Below are 13,644 nucleotides of genomic sequence, written 5' to 3'. Positions count from 1 at the left end.
AACTCCCAAATTAAAAATGAACATTCCTCTCCTCCTCCAACTCAAACACTGCACTTATCACATCCCTAAATTCACTCGCCTTTTCACTCCCCACAATCAGACATTACATATTCCTCTCCTACACATAATCACAACTCCTCACCACAACACCACATCAACAAATCATAATCCCTTCTCACCCATTTGAGTTGAAGCAAGAATCAAAAAAAAAAATTCAATTGTACTCTTCGTGTTTAGTTGATCACCAGCATCTTTACAAGGTTTGTCGATTCTTTCATGCCCTAGTCATGATATAGTAATGCATAAGAGCGAGATGGACGAACACTCATTCGTTTTACAATGACCTTGATTGGAAATTCTTAAGTTTTCATTATATGGGGGATAGATTCAAGAAATTAGCTGGGGCGGGGATTTGGTTGTGTTGTGTTTAAACATTGGACTCTTGGGGAATGAGTATTCGAAACCCCTATTGAGTCGGTGGGCATTTCGATTGTCAATGTCAAAATTGATTTCACAATTCGTTATGCCTACCAACTGTTCGATAAAACGCCTGAATGAAGAAAGTATGAATTGGGGTGAAGTCTGAGTAACCCCCGACATGATACGACCATAATCACGGGGTTTCATGCATAATAATTCATTGTTGAATGCTAGGTATTAAAGGGAAGTCACTTGGGAATTTGTTACAAGCATGGTATATGAGAGGAATCTTATGAATGGATTTACGGATAGTAAGCAAGTACGTATTCGAAATACTCTACTATATAACCAAGCTCCCTGCTCTTGTTTTACGATACAACACGGACCGTAAAATTTTATGGGTTAACTTGCATCGTAAAACAGCTTTCTTCCCAAGTTACTATCCCCCGATTCTGAAGATTTTACGGACCGCGAACTTTTACTAATCGTAAAACCCCGCGTGGTAATACCCTAGCCGTACAATGCTTCAACACTTGTTGTTAATTTACAAAATTTCTGCTTTTACGGACCGTATATCTTTTATGGTTCGTAAAAATAAAAATAAAAATAAAAAAATTGTATTTGTAAAATATTATCCTTGTTTGCCCCTTCTCAGATTGTATATACTAATATGCACTCCACAGGTATAGCTCCGAAGAATACTATCAGAAGGGGTCGTGCCCAAACCACAGGACAGGGTCGGGGATGAGGTCGGTCTAATAATCGAATAAGGCTCCATCATCGGGACACACCAATTGAGGAGAGGGATCGGTCTCCCTCCTAGAATGACTCGAGACCTCGTTAGCGACAAACTCCCGTGAACCTCGATCAAAGAGGGGACCTCATCAAGGAACACTGGCTCCAACAGTGATGGAGAGAAATTATCAAGCTCTCCTGAACTGCCCACTCAGAAGGAGGCAAGTAACATGCTGAAGGAGTCTGATGCTGAGGAAGCAGCACGACGAGATAAGAACAGAATGAAGGAGATGTCTGAACATCCTATTCGATTCTCAGTGCAAGGTTCGAAGGAAATATACGAGAAAGGGCTGGAGCCTAAGGAAGGAGGACATGATTTCGGCCGGAGCATCTATGAGAAAAGGTGGATCAGTTTTGATGGGGTGGAATATTTCCTTAACATACAGGTTGTCATTGATCACCATGGATGGGGCTTCCTTAGCGAACCACCCAGCACATATATGTACCCCTATTGTGCGAGAATTTTATGCCAATTATGCTGCGGAGTTAAATAACAGGTACAGGCCACTCCAATAAGCTCGGACAGTCATACGTCTTCAGAAGGTAACTGTTAGGGGATTGAGGATTGATTTCTCCAGCAAAGTCATCAGCGATTTTTACTGTGGACGATTAAGGCCCATACCAACAAACAGCGATGTGTTAGACTACGTAGAGAGAAACGGAGACCTATTACGTTGAAGGAGTTTCCATGGGTAACCCGGTTATTACAAAGAGGAAGCCTGACGTAGGCGTACCCAACTCTAGTATACGATTAAAGAAAGATCACTCGATTCAAACCAAATTCTTGTGAAGCATTCGCAACTAAGCAAAGTCTTCCTTACACGAGCGGAATAATCGACTTACTGACCAGTGGAGGCAATTCTAGTGGCTTTCATCATGTCCTGATACGCAATTGATATAGGAAAGTTGATAGCAGATGAGATTCGTACACGAGTGACCCAGCCTGGGCTTTCTTTGGTTTTCTCGTGCTTCATTACGGGTCTTTGCTTGCAGGCAGAGGTCTAGAAGTTCCCCTACCGGGACCACGGACTTGAGGCGAAGCATGTCTATAGCTTAACCAAGAGTAAGGATAAGGATGTTCAGGCTGTGTTTTTGGCAGCCCGAGGTGGTGTGGCGGCACCAGAACTGGTGCAATATGATTCCGACCAGAATGAGGAAGAGGGCACTACATTAGAGAAGACCCAAGAGGGTCTTGAGGCCCTGCCATGTGACGCCCAGCTCCCGCGGTGGTCCACACAGGTCCTCTTCTTGTCCTACCTCTTTAAGCGACCTATGAGACCAGCTGCGGGCACCCTTGCTATAATGACCGCCGCTTTGCTCAACAGAGTCACCCCCAATCTACGGCACTTCACAGGGGTGCCATTGTTCCATTGTGACCAAAACTTCCATGACTCCTATGTAAAGGCGAACAGAGCTGATCGACAGATTGCTAGCTTGTTAGAAAAGTTAGAAGGGGTCATAGCGCGGGCAGTCCGGAAGGAGATGGAGCCGCTATAGGAGTCCCTCACCCAATCACCCATCAAATTCACTCCAAAATTGATAGTATTGAGAGGAGAGTCCTTGAGTTGGAGAAGATGTCGTCAATAGCTGAGATGAAAATGGTGAAGAAGGATATTACATAAGCGGGATGAGGTCACTTTCGCTTCGAGGTGAATAAAGCCACACGGCGGTCCTTTGACTACCACTTCACGGGGCATCGAAGCGACACTAGAAGTCCCCCTATTGAGCGACGGTGCCCGGCGTTGTGGTACACAGGGGGCCGTGACTACTATCTGAGAGGACCCACTCACTACGGAGTCGGTCAGGAGCCTCTGGCAAAGACGATTGATCCCGGCCTGCCGATGCGATGCGGTGGGTGCACATTAGGATAAGCATTGCGCCTAGAGTGCCTCAGGTAGTCCTAACCCTTGCTTTTTTATGCTTACATTGATGCCCTGAGGGCAGTGCATCATTTTTTAGTTGGGGGTGGGACTACTTGATGTTATTGTAATGTAAATATATGTTTAGGAACCCCCTCGGCTTTTCTTTGCCGGAGTTCTTTTCCTGAGGGGTTTTATTTCTATTGAAACTGGCATGTTTAGGTTGTGTAGATAAGATAGAATAGCTATGACTTAGATGGTAGTGGTTAATGAACTTAAAGCTATGCATGTTGATTCTGAAAATGTTTGGTAAATAATGACCCCTCTACGGAAAAAAATTGATGTAGATACTTGGGATATGTTGTGTATTGACATGCATGCTTCTGTTTATGACAGTTGCAATATTGGGGTATTATGTGTGTCGAATGTTACTTGGGTAGTAATTAAAGTGATCCTTATGCCATTGTGCGTGTGAGTGCATTAGTTGTGTTCATACTCTGCTTTTGCAATCTAGAACTTGCCTGGTTTTTCATGCTTGAATGCTTAGGATAGTTTGGTTGTGAAGTGATCGTAGGCTTTCTTTGGAATTCGACTATTTCCTATAAGCCTTACCCTGTGATGCAATTAATCCCTAGTTTCCTCTGTTGAGCCTTGGCCCATTTTCTTGACTAGCTGTTAACAAACCTGTACCCGTTCTAAATGAATCCATCATTGCACCCGTTCCCTCCTTGACACTTTTAGAGAGAAGAGGCAAAATGTCTAAGTTGGGGGTGACGGAAGTGTGAAGAAGAGTCTAAAAGCCTAAGTTGGGAGTGACATTAGTTATCCAGTCACGATTCGATGTGGGTGTTAGAAAAGAAAAAACAATATAATAGTGTAAAAAGAAAAAAACAAAAGAAGAAAATCAGAAAAAGTGCAGCACAAAAAGAAAGTAGTTTCATTAATAAGCAACCCACATCAAAGTCGAACAAGTGAAAACAAAGGGAGAAAAATGATGGGCGAGTCAAGGTAAAAGAAAGGTGTAGTGTTCAAGGAGGGTGAGTCACTAATTCCTAAATGAGTATCCTACCCGTCCCCAAGCCTGCATTACAAGCCAAGAACAAGTCCTAGTGTGATCACGGCTGAACCGTCCAAAGTTAAGGCATTGAAATTAAGGGCAAGCATATGGTATGTGCATTTGTACTGTGTGAACGTCTTTGTGAGTGTGAGTGCTTCTTATCTGTTTCATCTTCGTCCCAAATTCTTTGTATATATGTGTGTGGGACATTCTTTGGTCTGTGAGAGGGCATGAAGGTTGAGCAACATTGAATGCTTACCCAAAAGTAGTGTTTGAGCGTGCATCAGCAGTCCCAATAACCTGCTGTTATCTATGGAAGCTTCATTATTAGTCATGACGTGTTTTGAATCACACATCCGAGTGGAACTATTTTAAATTGAGAGGGTTAGTCAAGGGAAATCATGCAAGCTGGTAGTTCTTAGTCAAAACCATTGTAGAAATTGTTATTCTATTTGTATCTATATTAGTTGAGTCATTTGTGTTATGTGACTTGCTTGAGGACAAGCAAAGACTTTAAGTTGGGGGTGCTGATGTGTCGCAAAATTTCAGCACATTTGATGCTTTTTGATGGCGAGTTTTACTTGTTTTTCAAGAAAGTTTGGGTCTTTTGATGTGTTTGTGTTATGTTGCAGGTATTTATTGTGTTTGTGGCAAAAGTCATGAAAATGACTTAAAGAGATGTTCAAGAAAGAGAAATAACTGAAGCTGGCATTTTACCAAGCAAAACGACGGACCGTATAATATTTACGGCCGTCAATTCAACCGTAGATCAGTGATAGAGAAGTCTCATACACAAGAGGGAATTCACAGCAGAAAGTACGGACCGTACATTATTTACTGTCCGTAAATCCCACCGTATATCAGTTACAACAAATCTCAACTGAAAGAAGAATTGAGGGACCAATTATACGGACCGTAAAATATTTATGGTCCGTCAAAAGGAAGCGTAGATCTGGGCGGCAGGAGGAGATTTTACGGACAGGAACTGCAGATTTTACTGACCGTATAATATTTACGGTTCGTACGTTGATCCGTCGGGGGCAATTTTGTCAACAGGTTTTTCACGACTTAGACTCTTATAAATGCCTGATGTAGGTTTCGTAGGCTACAATTTACCAGATTTCAGTTTTATTTCCTTAGCATTGAATACTTATAGTTTTTGAAGTCTTTTGGGGGATTACAAACAATCGCAATTATTTTCTCTTTAATTCCAATCAATCATTCATAAGCACTATGATCTCAATTATTTATTATTGTTCTTCTTCTTCTTCTTCTTCTTTTATGAGTAGCTAAATCTCTTTACTAAGGTTGTGAACCCAAGGATGGGTGTTTTGTGATTGGGGATTGTGATTGATATATACATCATGGATTTTTAGGGTTTATTTGTTCTTCGCTTTAATCATATAGTTAGTGGTTGCAAAAATTAACTAACACCATAAACTTTAGTTTATTTGGGAAAATAACTAGGGTCTGGTAAGAACAAATAACAAGAACTCGAGGCTTTAAACCTTGTTTGAGAAATTCACTTAGGAATAAGAGCTATTTACTTGGCATAATTAACCGTTCTTCATGCACACTTTCATATCTTTGGGAAAAGCATTGAAAGAAATAATCTTTTCTTATTCGGAGATAGTCTAGATTCACATAGAGGCTAAATGCATCCATACAAATGATCCATTAGAAGTATATCAAGATCGATACCCATGATCATACATGTTACATCCCGTATTTTCGTACGTCGGAAAGCGTGCTAGTTAAATGATATTAGTAACGGACACGAGGTTATCCCCCAAGCTTATAGGTGGTTAAAGTCATAGTACACATGTATCGTAAGGATTTGAAGTTAAACCAATTGAAGAAAATAAGTTTTGTTGAGTTTCAACATTTATTTGAGTGAAATACGGTCCAAGCTATAATATCCCGTATTTTTGGACTAGAAAAATTTAATCGTCCAACGGAACAAATTTACCCGAGTCCGAAGAATTCGATCATATTCAAGGATGAAAATCGAGAGCTCGGTGTACAAAGAGTTTGAGGTCCCGAAATAATTTAGGACTTAACAAGTGTGATCACGGTGATTGAAAATAATATTTTTATGTGTGGCAAATGAGACTATGGGCTAATGCTATATCTCATGATTATGATAATAAGTATGTGAAGTGTGTTAAAAGTGGTCCATGTTTAAGTGAATTGAGATAAAAAAAAATGAATTATGCAGGTAAATTATTAATTGTTGGATATTAAGTGGAGTGCTAGTTAATCTTTTGGACAAAAAGATATGTATTATCTTTACATGTCCACGTGGGGCCTTGCCAAGGAATGGAAAAGATGACTAATGTCCTATATATGATATACGTGTTGCAATATAACTTGGATAAGTTTGTGATATAGTAAAATATTGAGGAGGGGTTGGACCTCACGGCTAATTAAATATGAAATGCTTTGGATTGTCATTTTCTTTTTAGACCCAAAAACTTGTTGGAACAATATGTGAGACCTCAAATACAAGCATGGCAGCAACGTTTTTCCCTTCCAAAAGATACCAACAACACTTTCCACTCCAAAAGAAACATAGCAGTAACGTTATTTTCCGAAACATAGCAGCAAGTTGCCTTTCCAAAGAGAACAACAATGTTTCCGATTCGTTGGGGAGATCGAAAGTTACGTCGTAGTGAAATAAGGTGGAAGAAAATTATTTCTTGGCATATGAGGTAATAATTCTCCTCTACTAGATATATTTAAATTCATTCGGTATAGCTAAATTGTGGCATGGGAACTACGAAATTAATTGCGGGAAATCGGATAAATTATTGTTGTTATCATATAGGTACATTTCGTGGTTGTTATGAATTGTTTTGTGTGGCTGGAATATTGTGGGATTGGGTAGTTGTTGTCGTTATGTTTGTTGTTATACTATGCATATACGAAAATAAAGAAGTATATACAAGCATCGGTATAGGAATGTATATTAGGCTGTTTTGGAAGTGATTTAAGAATGGATTTAATTCTAGTTTGATATGAAATTGTTGGTATTGTTGTTGTTGGTATTTTGATTAACGTTTGGGCTGAATTGGAATCTCGAGGATTATTAAGTTTTCGGGGGAAATCTTTGCCTAATTTTGTTAAGTAACGTGCTAGCTTAGGCTTTGGATTTTTTAGCGCGCCATAGTTAATACTTGACATCAATAATGTTGTTGTAGATTGGGAAACCCGGGATCTGATTTATGATTAGCTTTGAAAGCGATCAAGGTATGTAAAGCTTACCTTTCCTTCTTTTGGCATGTCTTAGATATGGCTAAGTTATGATACGTTACGAGCCTTGGGGGTAATTCTAGTCTTAAAGTCCGAGCATGTTTACGATGCTTATTTGCTTCGTGATGTTAGCATTCTTATATCGGTCAGGCTATGGTTTATATGTCTTTGTATGATTGGTTTTCAAATGTTGCATAAAAAGTTTTGTTTTCAAAAGAGCTTGGTAACTACGAACGTCCGTAACTTTCACAGACAGAACCGGATGGAACGTGATATGCTCGTAAATGATTCTACGACGTATAATGACTATGATTTCCATAGGCGGGCCCGGATTGGGTTGACGCTCGTCCGTGGGTCCCGCGACTTTCCTTTATGTACTTCGACGACTTTTGAAAAAAAATATGCTATGACTATTATCCCGATTTCAAGTACGATCGCTTACCTTTTGAGTTTATGATAATGATTTTATGCATATGATTTTGGTACATAACTATGATTTCTGAAGTTCGGTTTGATATGTTCCCGAGTGGTATTCGGAAGAAAATCTGATTTGACTATTGTCTTGGTTTTGAAATAATAGTTCGCTTCGACTATTCTATTGAGTCTGTAATGATGACTATGTTCTTGATCTCCATAAGCTATGTCATATGATTTTGACACGTACCTCCGATTTCTAAAGTGCTACTTGATATGTTCTCGAGTGATTTTCGGAAGGAACTTGACTTGACCATTGTTTAGCTTTTAAATGAGATTTCGTTTGATTATTTCGTTGAGTAAATACGTGATGATGATTTGTGCATATGGTTTCTCACTACTCCGCTCGTGCGAATCATAGACCATAGCACGTTATTATCTCTTTCTTGCGTCCGGGCCGGCATGTATTCGTGCACGATTCTACGGTATGATTCACCGCGCCCCTCACTAGATGGCCGGGGCATGTTATATGATATGATTATGATATGATGATATGGGGAGGTGGCCGAGGATGGCATATGATGACTTAGAACATTCACCGCGTCCCTCACTAGAGGGGCGGGCACGTTATATGTACATGATATGATGATTTTACTTACCGCGTCCCTCAGCCATAAATCCCGCGTAGGGGCCGGGGCCACGTTATAATAATAAGTCGATGGTTTACTTACCGCGCCCCTCATATTTAGCAGGAGCCGGGGCACGTTATATCTATGCATAAGGTCGTACGAGATGATTTTCGACTATGTTTCTAAGGCGGTCCATGAACGATAGCATGCCGAATATGAAAAATTGATACGTATGATTTATGTTTCAAAGGCAAGTGTTATGATTTTCTAGTTATTGTGCTACTTTTCTGCCCTCCTCGTTTCATAGGCATCGATTCCTACCGTTTTTACGATATTCCATGCTTTACATTCTTAAAGAATATTCCGTATATTTTGACCCCTTTCATCGGAGAAATATTGTAAAGCTTAGTTTTTATGCCTTGGTACCTGAGAAAGTAGGTGATGTTAGCGAAGATGTTCAGTTTGGGATTGGCGAGCTCCATTTCCTCAAAAACTTTGCCGAGTCGGGAGTGCTTTTGTATGGTATCGGGTTATGGTAGAACTTTGCGTATAATATGTCGTGTGTATGAGATGTCGGGGTCTTATGAGCGTCTATGTAAGCCGATGTATCATTACGCATATTGGTTCTGTCATTTGATAGTAATTCTTCATTCTCATTTCGGTACTGGGTTTATTCGATTTGATAAGGTGAAAGGCATGTTTGTTTCCGGAAAAAAAAAAATTCATTATGTACTTGTGTCATGTTTTTTGCGGACCCAATATGATTATGAGTATGACGAGATCAGCGGGTTCGCTCGGCCCTAAGTAAGGGTCGGGTGCCCCATCATGCCCTATCGAAAACTAGGGTGTGATAAATTGGTATTATTGATCATTCGTTCGTCTCCGAGGGTTTCAAACGCAAAGAACATTTCAAGTAATCCATACAATCTCAAACATTGTTTGTGGTGTGAAGCGCGCCACATTTATAAACTATAGGCTACAATCTAGGGTGGTTACTCTTTCTTTCACATCATTAAATTCGAGATCGTGCCATGAGCCACACAACTCATAGAATGAGACTTGATTCGATACGACAACCTTTGATTTCGGCACAAGAATGACGACGAGAAGAAGGTGACTAGCGATATTAAGGAGTTACTAAGCACGCGGGTAACAACAACGGTATGAAAGGTATATGTCGAATAAGGTATTAAAGTACGACACACAATACAAGTTGAGATCAAAAAGGGAAAGTAAACAAGAAAGTGTGAGTTCTTGCCGATTGAGTTGGGCATACAAGGTATGTTTATTATTTTTGTTCGATGATGTTGGGAGCACCTTGGTGGTGATATGATCGCAATATGTATATATACATGTTGGCCCGCGAGGTATTGTTGGTATTTCCTTTCTCTGTACGGATTTTGAGATAGTAACGATTCTGATATATATATATATATATATATGCCAAAATTTTCCCGAAATAAAGTGAAAATGAGATATAGATTTGTAATATGTCTTGGAAGGTCGTGCCAATAGTAATGAAAAAAATTGATTGACTAAACTATAGCCATTACGGCCGACACCATGAGAAAGAAGCTAATTATTGAATCGGGGATAATAATAATTATAAGGTCGATGTTGATATGGTATGCGAGGTGTAAATAGAAATTGAAAAGGGCTTATGACAGTGACAAGGGATGATTTAGAGAATTATTTCGCTGAGTCCGTGATGATGTTTGTGCATATGGTTTCTCATTTAATCTCTTAACGATGAGAGTCTTATTATAGAGATTATGATATGATTATTATAAGGTACCGCGTCCTACGGGCCGGGGCACGGAATTGATAAGCAGTGGGTTTTACGAACGATGACGAGCTTATAACATTAAAAGAGTAATAGTATGATTAAGGCTAGAGTTACGGAGGGAAAAGAATTGCGATGAATGTGAACGTATTGATAAGGGGGTCAAGAAATAAGTAAGGCCTAGTGTAACATTAAAGATAAAGTGGATCAAAAAAAAAAAGCAAGGGGTTAAGAAGTGTTATATTATAGGATTGATTATGAATAAGGTATAATGTGGACGTAATAAGGCTTGTTATGAAAATAAGTAAGGCCTAGTGAGAAAGCGGCTAAAGCTATGACGTGGTCTAGATAGCTAGAATATAAAGGCAAGCGTGAAACGGGAAGGTGAGCTATAGAACGAATAAGGAAGACTTATTGAGTCTGCCATGTGAGAGAAGTCCGATTTCAAATGAAACGAGGGTTACATAATAATTAAAATGATAGCGAGTGCAAAAAAAAAAAGGAGGAAGTTGGAAGAAGGAAATAAGAAAAGCGTGATTGGGAATGTAGTGAGACAACGGCATAGTAATATGATGAAAGGTGACACGCGTAGTATATATATACTGGACCCAGGTGCCAGAAGTGACGGGACGGTAAAAGACTCGGATATAGAAATGACGAAGAACGAGGTTAAAGTGATAGTACACATGTATCGTAAGGATTTGAAGTTAAACCAATTGAAGAAAATAAGTTTTGTTGAGTTTCAACATTTATTTGAGTGAAATACGGTCCAAGTAAAAGAGGTATAATATCCGTATTTTTGGACTAGAAAAAATTTAATCGTCAACGAGCAAAAAAAAAACGTTTACCCGAGTCCGGAGAATTCGATCATATTCAAGGATGAAAATCTTGAGCTCGGTGTACAAAGAGTTAAAGTCTTATAAGGTCCCGAAATAATTTAGGACTTAAAAAGTGTGATCACGGTGATTGAAAATAATATTTTTATGTGTGGCAAATGAGACTATGGGCTAATGCTTATATCTCATGATTATGATAATAAGTATGTGAAGTGTGTTAAAATAGTGGTCCATGTTTAAGTGAATTGAGATAAAAAAAAATGAATTATGCGAGAGACCCTAAATTATTAATTGTTGGATATTAAGTGGAGCGCTAGTTAATCTTTATGGACAAAAAGATATGTATTATCTTTACATGTCCACGTGGAGCCTTGCCAAGGAATAGAAAAGATGACTAATGTCCTATATATGATATACGTGTTGCAATATAACTTGGATAAGTTTGTGACATAGAAAAATATTGAGAAGGGGTTGGACCTCACGCTAATTAAATATGAAATGCTTTGGATTGTCTTTTTTTTCTTGTTTAGACCCAAACACTAGCGTTTTCCACTTCGGATACCAATAACGTTTATCTTTCTAATCGAAAGAAACATATTCAAAGAACGTTATTTTTTCCGAAGCATAGCGGCAAGTCCTTTCCTAAAAGATGCAATGAAATTCGATAAGAGAGGAAAACAACACTTTCCGAGGACTCCAAAAGAAACATAGATCGAAAGCGTGCTAGTTAAATGATATTCGTAGTTATCCCCTGAAAAGTGATAAGACAAGGTGAAGAAAATAAGTTTTTCTTGAGAAATACGGTCCAAGCTAATATGTTTCCGTAGGACTAGATAATTCTCCCGAGTCCGGAGAAATATTTAAATGAAAATCGATCCCGAAATATATTTAGGACTTAACAAGTGTGAAATTGTAATATTTTTATGCATAGACTATGGGCTAATGCTATATCTCATGATTAATTAATTGTGGAAATCGGATAAATTATTGTTGTTATCATAATGGGCTGTTCATGGATATACGTTAATATAACTTGAATTTGTTTAGAAAAATATTGTGGGTTGGACCTCATTAAATTAAATATGAAATGCTTTGGATTGTCATTTTCTTTTTAGAGTTGTTGTATGTGAGACCTCAAATTGTTTTCCTTCCAAAGAGTTGAAACATAGCTTTTTCCAAACATAGCAGCAAGTTGCCTTTCCTAAAGAGAACAACAATGTTTGTTATACTACGCATATACTCCTCTACTACTAGGATATATTTAAATTCAAATAGCTAAATTGTGGCATGGGAAGCATATACATAAATTATTGTTGTTATCATATAGGCTGTTTCAGTATTGGCTTGTAGTTGTTGTCGTTGTGTTTGTTGTTATACTACGCATATACGAAAATAAAGAATGTATATTAGGCTGTTTTGGAAGTGATTTAAGAATGGATTTAATTCTAGTTTGATATGAAATTGTTGGTATTGTTGTTGTTGGTATTTTGATTAACGTTTGGGCTGAATTGGAATCTCGAGGATTATTAAGTTTTCAGGGGAAATGCTGCCCGAATTTTGTTAAGTAACGTGCTAGCTTAGGCTTTGGATTTTTTAGCGCGCCATAGTTAATACTTGACATCAATAATGTTGTTGTAGATTGGGAAACCCGGGATCTGATTTATGATTAGCTTTGAAAGCGATCAAGGTATGTAAACTTACCTTTTCCTTCTTTTGGCATGTCTTAGATATGGCTAAGTTATGATACGTTACGAGCCTTGGGGGTAATTCTAGTCTTAAACTCCGAGCATGTTTACGATGCTTATTAGATTCGTTATGTTAGCATTCTTATATGGTCAGGCTATGGTTTATATGTCTTTGTATGATTGGTTTTCAAATGTTGCATAAAAAGTTTTGTTTTCAAAAGAGCTTGGTAACTACGAACGTCCGTAACTTTCACAGACAGAACCGGATGGCTGTGATATGCTCGTAAATGATTCTACGACGTATAATGACTATGATTTCCATAAAAGCGGACCCGGATTGGGTTGACGCTCGTCCGTGGGTCCCGCGACTTTCCTTTATGTACTTCTGACGACTTTTGAAAAAAAATATGATATGACTATTATCCCGATTTCAAGTACGATCAGTTTACTTACCTTTTGAGTTTATGATAATGATTTTATGCATATGATTTTGGTACATAACTATGATTTCTGAAGTTCGGTTTGATATGTTCCCGAGTGATATTCGGAAGAAAATCTGATTTGACTATTGTCTTGGTTTTGAAATAATAGTTCGCTTCGACTATTCTATTGAGTCTGTAATGACGACTATGTTCTTGATCTCCATAAGCTATGTCATATGATTTTGACACGTACCTCCAATTTCTAAAGTGCTACTTGATATGTTCTCGAGTGATTTTCGGAAGGAACTTGACTTGACCATTGTTTAGCTTTTAAATGAGATTTCGTTTGATTATTTCGTTGAGTCTGTGATGATGATTTGTGCATATGGTTTCTCACTACTCCGCTCGTGCGAGCTGTTATTATCTCTTTCACTTGCGTCCGGGCCGGGCATGTATTCGTGCACGATTCTACGGTATGATTCACCGCGCCCC

Source organism: Lycium ferocissimum, chromosome 3 (assembly GCF_029784015.1).
Source record: "Lycium ferocissimum isolate CSIRO_LF1 chromosome 3, AGI_CSIRO_Lferr_CH_V1, whole genome shotgun sequence".
Taxonomy (NCBI): Eukaryota; Viridiplantae; Streptophyta; class Magnoliopsida; order Solanales; family Solanaceae; genus Lycium; species Lycium ferocissimum.
The sequence above is the reverse complement of the archived record's forward strand: the minus strand, read 5'-3'. Positions refer to the sequence as shown.